The following is a 10,030-nucleotide window of genomic DNA, read 5'->3' on the forward strand; positions in this document are numbered from 1 at the left end:
TGCACCTGGTTGACATCCATCAGCGTCACGGTGCTGCTCATCCCCAGCACCTCACACAGTGGGCACTACTTAGTCCATATTCAGTATTAAATGCTGAACAGATCTAGGTGTCTGTATTTATTTATATTCCAAGCAAGTAGAGACTGGTCACAATCACCCATTTTAAACAAAGGTTTTTGTCCCCCCCTCCCCCACAGTTCAACTATGAGTTTTTCTTCATCCGGGTACAGTCTAAAGTCCATGAAAAAATGCTGTGGAGAGAGGGGGCTTCGTTTTCTATTCAGAAGAGCATTCCAGTCCTCCCCACTGTCACCTTTGGCAAAGCAAGTTCATTCTGGCTTTGCTGTCCAGGGATTAGAAAGCCCAAGCCGGTCCTGCAAGGTGCTGGCTGGCATCCATTGCTGGGCTGTGCCTGTCCTGTGGTCAGGTGGAAGCAGAGCTGGGCGGCGTGAAGGCAAGAGCTAGTCTTTGTAGGTCACCGACACAAAAGCATTCCCTTTCCCATGAAGATTTCAGAAGAACAAAGGTCTGAGATTTGTAAAACCATGGAGGTGCCTGTCTGATGTGTCTTCCTTGAGAGGCGCCAGGCCACCCCATTTGCTGGATGGCGTCACTGCGGAAGAGTAGCCTCCTGCCTCCCAGACCTGCACAGCTCCTCAGAGGACAGAGCCAGAGGCTGTGAGTGCAAACTACCTGGAAGCAACTATTCCCCAGAACTAAAAAAGACCTCCCTTGTCCTCTGGTCCCTGTGACCCATTCCTTTCACTCAATGCAGAGATCCTCAGATGTCAGGGACAAGCCCCAAGTCGCCCCTGAGCTACAGCCTCAAGTGTTTCCACTCCACCAGGAGGGCGGGGGGAGGCAGGAGACGAGGACACATCTGCCATCTTCCACTGACGTGTTGCTGTGATCCCCCCTCCACACGCCCCCCCCATTCCCAGGAGCCTCTGTCTCAGACTCGGACTCGAGCTGGAGGCAGGCCTCTGGCATCTGGTGTGGTGAAGGCTGAGTCAGCCCCGGGGGAGGGGCCTGTGGGCACCTCCTATCTCAGTCAGTGAGCACAGCACTCTGGTGCCCTCGACCCAGCTTAGTGTGTTCTGGACTGATGGCCCCATGAATCCAGTCAGTCACTTAAAACATCTGTTCAGGACCAGAAAAAGCCCTGGACACAAAGAAAGGATCAGGTGGTTCATCAGCATCTTTAACCAACAGGACAGTGTTGTGTCCGGGTGCCAAGGACAGGACACCCAGATGGCACCTGGGCCAGTGTCCTTCATGACAATTAAGTCAGGTCTTAGCCACATGCTAAGACAGCTCAGTGTTAAAATGGGGTTCCAGAGGACCGTGTCTCAGATTAAGTGAGACTCTGGGATGGGAGTGGAAGATGTAGATCATGGGGCCCTGGTTCCAAAGTGGGCTCTGGGGAGGGCCTCTAGGGTAGGGAGAGCCAGGGAGTCTGCTTCTAGCCTAGATGGCAGAATGATGCATTCCAGGGACAGAGAGGTCTACCACTCGGGTTTGGGCATCCTGGGGAGTAGGTTAGTAGGTTAATACTGACTTCAATGGCTTAAAACCACACACTTACCCTCTCCCGTTTGTATGGGCTGGGAACAGGAGCAACCTTGGTGGGTGGTTCTGACTCATGGGATTGCAGCCAAGGTGCAGGTGACTGAGTGCTGCTATTTTCTGCAGGCCTGGCTCAGGATGGCTCCCTCCCTCACTGTTGGCCAGAGGACTCAGCTCCCTGTCACATGGGCCTCTCCACAGGTCTGTGAGTGTCCTCTTGGTATGAGAGCTGGATTCACATGAGAAGTTACCTCCACAATACCCCACTGATTAGTGGGGCCGTCCCTTCCGGGTGTGGATGGGATGCACAGGATCAGACTCCAAGACTGTGATGGTGGACTTGGAGGCTGGAAACCAGGAAAGGCTGTGCCTAGTGCTTCTGGGAGGGACAGAGATGGCTGAGCTCTGTTAAAGAAAGGAACTGCATTGTCAACTGGACAGAGAAATGGGTTGGGAAAAGTATGTGACAACTGGGGACCCAGAGATTTAGGGAACTTTGGGGAAGGGGTGAAGGACATGGAGGACCTATAACATAAGCACAGTGGCCACACCTGGATGCAGACTACCTGAGGGGAATTAGAAAACTGCCTTTTCATCTAGAAGTCTGGAGACTGAGGCAAGAACTGGGAGGTCCAGTTGGTTTTTGCCAGCTTAGACCTGGGATGTGCTAACCCAACAGATGGCCAATGTTCACTTTGGAGGAAGGTGCAGCTTCTGAGAGGGAATGAGGATGACACTAGGTCCAGTGGTGGCACCAATCCAAATTAGCCATACTACCTGGTGGAGGGGTCACCAGGAGTTCCCAGGGTCACAAGGCAAAAGGAGTTTGATAGAAATGAAGCATGGCCTAGAGCAGCACTTACATGAGGGGTATGCTCCTGCCTCTGCGCCAGACATTCTGGTGTGCAGTGGAGTTTCAGATCATGTCCTACCATGCCTCTGCATTTTGCTTTCCTATCTATCCAATAATCAATTGTTCCATCCACCTACCACCCATCCATCCATTCACCCACCCATCCACCCACCCATCAATCTATCCACCCATCCATCCACTTACCCACCCATCCATCCACCCATCCATCCATCCATGCACCCATTCACCCACCCATCAATCCATCCATCGGTTCACCCATTCACTCACCCATCAATCCATCCATCCATCCATCCATCCATCCATTCATTCATCCACCCATCCACCCACTCACCATCCATCCATTCATCCACCCATCCATTCATCCATCCATTCATCCATCCATCCATCCATCCACCACATACCCACCCATCCATCCATTCATCCATCCATCCATCTACCCATCCACCCATCCACCCATCCACCCACATACCCACCCATCCATCCACTTATTCATCCATCTCTCCATCTATCCATTCACCCACCTACCCACCCATCCATCCATTTATTCATCCATCTCTCCATCCATCCACCCACCCACCCACCCATCCATCCACCCATCTACCCTTCAATCCAGGCAGCCATTCACTCACCTACTCACCCATCCATCCATCCATCCATCCATCCATCCATCCATCCATCCAGTGTTTATTGACCACTTGCTTACTTTGGGCCCTGATTTTCTAGAGACTAAACACAGTATTGAATTTTCAATTCATAAAATTATCTTTCTTCCAATGCTGCACAATGCTCTGTCTCTGGAGCATATTGCCACTCCAGTCCAGAAAAAGGGAGCTCACATTTATCCAGAGCCAATTTGCACAATTCACAAATGGCGGAACTTCAACTGCACTAGGGCAGATCACTCCCCTGGTGGGTTCTCCAACTTCCTCTCTACTCAGTAGCTTTCTCTCCCGCTTCTCACAGGCTATTTCTTTCTCTCAAGCAGGACTGAAATGATCCTAAGGGAAATCACAATACATCATCTCCAGACCTCCGGAAAGTTTGAGATGCGCCCTTTGTGAACATATGTGCTTGGTTTCACAGCAGAATTATGAGAACTCCTATTAGATATGGGCACTGAAGCAAGAAATGTTCCTGTACAAACAATAAACACCAAAAATCAACAGAAAACTGATTGTCAGATATGACTCTGAACATATCACACACATTATTTTGAATACATAATACCTGCACAACATAAGCGCTAGAATACTCCCCTAAATAGCATTTTCTATGTGGTTATGGGCTGAGCTGCATCCCCCCCAAATTCACATGTTGAAGTCCTAACCCCTGAGGCTCAGAATGTGACCTTATTTGTCACATTCTGATCTTTAAAGAGGTCATTGAGTTAAAATGAGGTCCTTGTCCAATAGGACATGTCCATCCACCCATCCATCCATTGACCCACATACCCACATGTCCTTATAAGGAGGTTGGGACACAGACAGCCAGGTGAGGACACAGGGAGAAGATGCTTCTGCTAGCCAGAGAGGCCTCAGGAGGAGCAAGCCTGCTGCCCCTGCCCTGACTTCTCTAGAACTGTGAGGAAGCAGGCTCTGTCCTGCAAACCTCCCAGTGGGTTTGTCAGGGCGGCTGAGCAGACTCATGACCCATTTTCCAGAGGAGAGGATTCAAGTAGAGAGACAAGTGGCTGATGCCAGGAGAGGTGTGATTAGACCACAAGAGGCTCCTTGGGCAGGTAGTCACCTCTGCACCTTGGTAAGCTCTCAGGAATGGGGAGGTCAACTTGGTTATTCCCTTAACAGCAAGGACAAGAGTGTCACAGGTCCCTACATGGGCTAATTGTTTCTTCCTAAACAGAAACAAGCGTTCTGAGACTTGGAGAAAAAAAGAGACCCTCTGGAGTTCATCAAGGTGAGCACTGAAACCACTCGGCGTCCCTGGGCCCCACCTCTAGTCCCCAAGGTGGAGTATGCAGAGCCAGCCAAGCACAGGTCTTTACTGATGCAGCCTGGTCAATGTTCAGATGCAGTGGGGGTGTGGATGGGAGCGGGTGGCTCCGTCCTGGCGGAGTTCAGAGCACACACCCAGGCTCTGTTTCCAAGAGCAGGTGTACCTTCCCTCACGGAGATACAGCCAGGCGCCAGCAGCCTGTGAAGCAGTCAGCTGGCCGACAGGCAGAGTCCATTCCCACACGGCGGGCTGCCAGGTGTGGCTGGCCTCAGGCAGGCAGAGGACAAGGACAGCTTCAAGCAGAGGGCAGAGCGGTGCATGGCCACACAACTGGGTCAGTAAGCACTTCCTCCCAGGGGTGAAGCCTGCTGTGGCTTCCCATCTTCCTTTTCACTGGGATCTGACTTCACTTAATAGATGCCAGCTCTCAAGATATCTGGCCTCTCCATTCAGTGCAGAGTTCAGACCTCGCTTCCCATCTGGCCCACACTTCCTCCTGTGTCCTCGTTCCTCCACCTCACACCCACCACACACGGCACCTCTGTACTCCACTGTGGGGCCCACTGTCTATGTGTCATGCCCGCTGGACACCTCAAAGCTACTGAGTCCTCACTCCTCCCAGAGTCTGGCTTGTTCCACTGCTGCTGATTTCAACTGGGCTGTGACTTGGGCACTGTCCTTGCCCCCACGCATGCAACCAGGTTGGTGCTGCTCGTTCTAGAAGCAGGCCTGTCTCCCTCCTCTGCCATGCTGCGGCTGCCTCTTATCTGCTGCCCCTGCCCCGCAGTCCCTCTTCATCCAGTGGCCAAGGTGCCCATGAGCCTTCATGTGTGATATTGTGCTCAGCTCCACAGACTTCCAGGCTCTGCAGGCAGCCACTGTCTGTTTTCACCTCTGTGGCTTCCCACCCCTCACCCATGTGCCTAGACGCACAGGACCTTGCCATTCTCCAGCACACCAGCAGTCCCTGCTGGAGGTTCCTGTCCTGCTCCTCCCCTTGCTGAACCCTTTTCCTAGACATGTCAGATGCTTCCACCTCACTCCAAGTTTTTGCTCCAGTGTGGCAGGTGTGAGGCTCTCCATGGCCCTGCCCAAGGTTCCTCTGCCTGGTGCTCACTGCAAACACAGTTTGTCATCAGCTCCATGAAGGAGTGACTTGGGCCTATGTGTCCCTGACACATCCCCAGCGACTGCAGGTCTTGTGTACTGTGATGCCTACTAAGGGTCAAATGAGGAAATTCATGCATTTCCTCCTGCAATGGAAAAGTCTCACTGCTTGAGAGGAAGGGTAACCTCACAGTGACTTGAAGAAGTTCCCTTTGCCCCTATCTTTACTAAGATATAATTGACAAATAAAAATAATTCTATTTAACATGTGCAATGTGATGCTTTGGTGTGTGTAAGCATGTGGAATGATCACACACTTAAGCTAATTAACACATCCATTGCCTCACTTTGTGTGTGTGTGTGTGTGTGTGTGTGTGTGTGTGTGTGTGAGAGAGAAAACATTTGCAATGAACTATCCTGGAGATTTTCAAGGATACAACACACTATTTATTTGTTTGCTTACTTAATTTCCGTGGTGCTGGAACCCAGAGCCTGTGCATGCTAGGCAAGTGCTTAGCTACTGAGCCTCCCTGCCCTGAGACACACTATTGATGCCTCTGGTCACCATGCTGTGGGGTTGGATGGTAGGACTGGATCCTCCTGTTAATGGAAACCTCGTGTCCAGCAGGTACTGCTTTTGAAGTCCCTCCTGCATCAGGCAAAGGTTCTACTTATTCGGATGTATCTGTAGGCCCTTTCCTTCCCTCATCAGTCTCCACCCTGTTAGAGGTCACACACACAGGTGACTGGCACAAGGTAAGGCCAAGCAGATTGGCCTGCTTGTCTCCATGCACAGTGACAAATCTACTCCAGTGGTTGTCCTCACGTCCTTTCTAGTCTGGTCATCTTTCTCTGCATTTAATTTTATTTATTTATTTATTTAAAATGTTTATTTTTTATTATAGTTGTACACAATACCTTTATTTTATTTATTTATTTTTATGTGGTGCTGAGGATTGAACCCGGGGCCTTGCACGTACTAGGTGAACGCTCTATCGCTGAGCCACAACCCCATCCCTGTCTGCATTTCATTTTATTTACTTATTTTGTTTCTATGTCAGGACTGTGGTTCTAGGAGTACAGGAAGAGAAAGCTGACATTTCTAGTTTGCCCTTTTCTTGTGTCTGTATTCAACCACTGGGTTATTCTAGATTTGGTTTGAAGGTCCTTGGAGCATGGGGCAGGAATCCTCTCAGCACTCTCAGTCTTGAGTTTCAAAGTTTACAGAAACTGATGCCAGGAGAGGCCAGGATTTATTCCTAGGAAGGAACAGCCCAGGGGTTCCCAACTCATTTTGCCCACTGCTCTTGGGAAGCACAGAAGTCTGGGATTTTGTCCCAGAGTCCTTGCAGCTGTGTGTTGCTCCATCCTGAATCCTGAGGGACCATTGCACAGAGCCCACTTCTGGCCTTGTAGCCCCTTGGACAGTGCTGGCTGCACTGACCCACCTCTTCCCCTGGGTTCTGGCAGGCATGGGAGGCTAAGCACCTCCGTAGGAGGAGAGCTGGGGGTGGGAGCACCACTGAGGGAGTACCACCAGGGAGCTCTGCCTGCTTCTACCACACACAGACCTCCCAGCTGTAACTCTAGGAAGTCACCAAATTAGTAGAATTTTTTAATCACAGAAAAAAAAATAAACAACATAGTTGATCATTTTACAAGTCCTTAGGTTAATAAAGAGACTCAATTAAGGTTTGTGGAACTGATTTAGTGAATAGACAAGAGTAGCTTCACGTATAGAAGCAGGCACGTGTGTGAAGATGATGTTTCAATGGGCACGACAGACATCCTGCTTCTTCTTTGCCCCAGCATCTCTCTAAACCTCTTGCTACCTCAGACACATAAGAAGCAGCTAACAGGAGGACACTTTCTACCCAGCTGTTAAAGAGCCCAGCATTTTGGGTTCTCTCTTCTGCCCTCCTTCCTAGGCTTTATTATTGACCTTGCTCTCCTGGGTGTTGAAGACTGTGGGGCCTGTTTCCTTCATCCTGTGCTAGAGGCCTAAGCTTGTTGTGCCCTGTGCCCCTGGAGGGGCTGAGACCCCAGCACTGCTCTGCTCTGGCTGTGAACAAGCTGCAAAAGGCTCAAGACCACCTATTGTTGCAGAACCTGCTCACTCTGTAGCTCTGCTACCTTGTGTGGGCTTGGCCTTGGATGGGTGGTTGCAGGGTTTGGCCAGACTGGCCTCCAAGCTCAGTCCTGCTTCTGCCTCCTGCTGGTCAAATTGGGAAATTCCTCATGTACTGATGGACAAAGCTGGGGAGGCAACAGCACATGTGTAGATTTCATGGGGATGAACCGCAAAAAAGTACGGGACAGCGAGTTCAATCAGCGTGGCTATAATTTGCTGGAGATTAAGGACCATCTGGTAGATGGAGTGGAGGGTCTTTTTTGGCCCTGGGTTGCAGTGTATGGTCTGGCCACCTGTGCCAGGGCAAGTCCTTCACACCCATGCAGAAATCTGTCCTCAGATGACTTCAATTTTCTTCCATGCTTTGCCCCTCTTGGGCCTCTCCATGTGATGTCTGATGTTTCGCTTGCTTTACAGGCATTTCTTTTCTTCTTGGACTTGTGAACTTGAAGTCACAGCCTGCTCTGACACATCTGTGCTCACAGGTCTTGCACACACCTCGTCAACCTGAGTTCATGAGTCGGATTCCTCCACTCAACAAGACAGCCAAGAGCTGCACCCTTCATCTCTGAAATTGAATTTCTTCCATGATTCAACATATAAGAGAGTATCTGCCTTCTAGTGCATCCTTTAAGGATGCATGCCACAGAGCAATCAGACATGATTGAAAATTATATAGAAAATTCTGCTCTCTCCACAAGGAGTGATGTGGCAGGTCTGCACGGCATTCGAGAATCTGCCCTTTCTTTCCAGTTCTTACATTGTTACTGCAGTCCCAGCAGTGACTTTCTTACATTGTTACTGCAGTCCCAACAGTGACTTTGGAGAGCCATGGGATCCTTTAGGAAGGCACCTTTCTTTCTCCCCTCCCATCCTCCACTGCAGAATTGGGAAGAGCGGAGAGAGAGCTGCGGGTTCTGCACGGGGGAGGACAATTCATTGTTGCAGAATTGCTGACCAGCAAGTAGGCTGCTGGGAAAAGATGACATGGCTGTTCTTATCTTCAGGGTAGCTGTGAAACTAGGGGAGGTCGAGGTTTCGCAACACCAAGGGGAGTTTCTAAAGAGTTCTTATCATCAGGGAGGACTCAGGCAGCTGGGAAATGCTTGGCCTGGGAGTTCCTGTGGTGTGTTTGGGAGGGGAGTTGGAAGGTTGTCAGTTCTTGGGAAAGCCTGGGAGGAAGGTTCTTCTGTGGAGGGTCAGATGGCTGGGTGGCTGCCAGACACTGAGGCAGTGTGGAGGGGGTGGGAAATGGCCCTTCTCACCAAAGGAACCAGCAGAGTTGCAGCAACCAGGAGGAACCAGAGCAGTGATTTAAAGAGGAAAATGAAGTAAGACCGAGAGGAAAGGTGTACAGTGTGGTTCAGCCTGTCCCATGTGAGCAGAGCCTGTCCTCCCCAGGCCAAGGCACCTGCTGTCCCTCTAGGCCCTCCCCAAGTTTCCATTTTCTCCCGGAAGTTATATACCATTTACCTCTTCTGTAATAATCCTGTGGAACCAGTTCAGTTGGTTAAAAATATCAGAGTACCTCTAACAGCCCTTGTGGAAGATGATACTCATATTAAAAGAAAACAGCAAAGATGTACACAGTGAGTGGCTGTGCTTTGCGAGGTGCTCCTGGAAGTTTTGAATCATCAGGATCTGGGCACTCAGATCACATTCCAGCTTTATGATTAGAGTGTTATCTAACCTAAGGAGGGTATAATATGTGTTTAGCTCTGTGCTGGGCTCAGGCACACAGCTCTTTGGAGTGCAAATAACCACAAGTCCTATTTAGTAGGATTTATAGGTTTAAATATTTTTGACCATTCTGAAATAAAGTATAATCCATGAAAGTGAATAAAACAAACATGGCCTGATTATAATGCTGTAAGGCGGATCATGAACTCCCCACTCAGATGGAGAGAAGGACTCCAGAGACAAGGCACCCAGCTCCTCCCCCCTTCCTGACCGTGTGGACACACAGCCTGGGGGTTCCTCCCCTTTCTAGACCTCATACGTCAAGTCCAATGATGATATTCCTGCATGCTTGGCTTCTTCATCCTTTGCTGTGTGCAACTCATTCTTGTCCATTTTTGACTGAGCAGTATGACATATTCTGCAATTAATGCATCTGTTTACTGTTTAGTTGTGCAGCTTTGTTCCCTTGCTGAACTGCTATTACATGCCTTTGTGCAGGTACAGGTGCCTGTGCTCACAGATGCACAGGTCTCAGGTGACATAGTCACCACCTGCAAGAACACGGGATCTGCCACCACGCAGAAGGGCCCCAGGACCCACACTGCCAACACCGCCAGACATCCCATTGGTGGATGTGCAGAGAAGTCAATACTATGGCACAAGTTGTGCAAAACAAAAGAGCTTTATTGTAGGTTGACAGTCAAGAAGACAGGCATGGT

Source organism: Callospermophilus lateralis, chromosome 13, assembly GCF_048772815.1.
Source record: "Callospermophilus lateralis isolate mCalLat2 chromosome 13, mCalLat2.hap1, whole genome shotgun sequence".
Classification (NCBI taxonomy): domain Eukaryota; kingdom Metazoa; phylum Chordata; class Mammalia; order Rodentia; family Sciuridae; genus Callospermophilus; species Callospermophilus lateralis.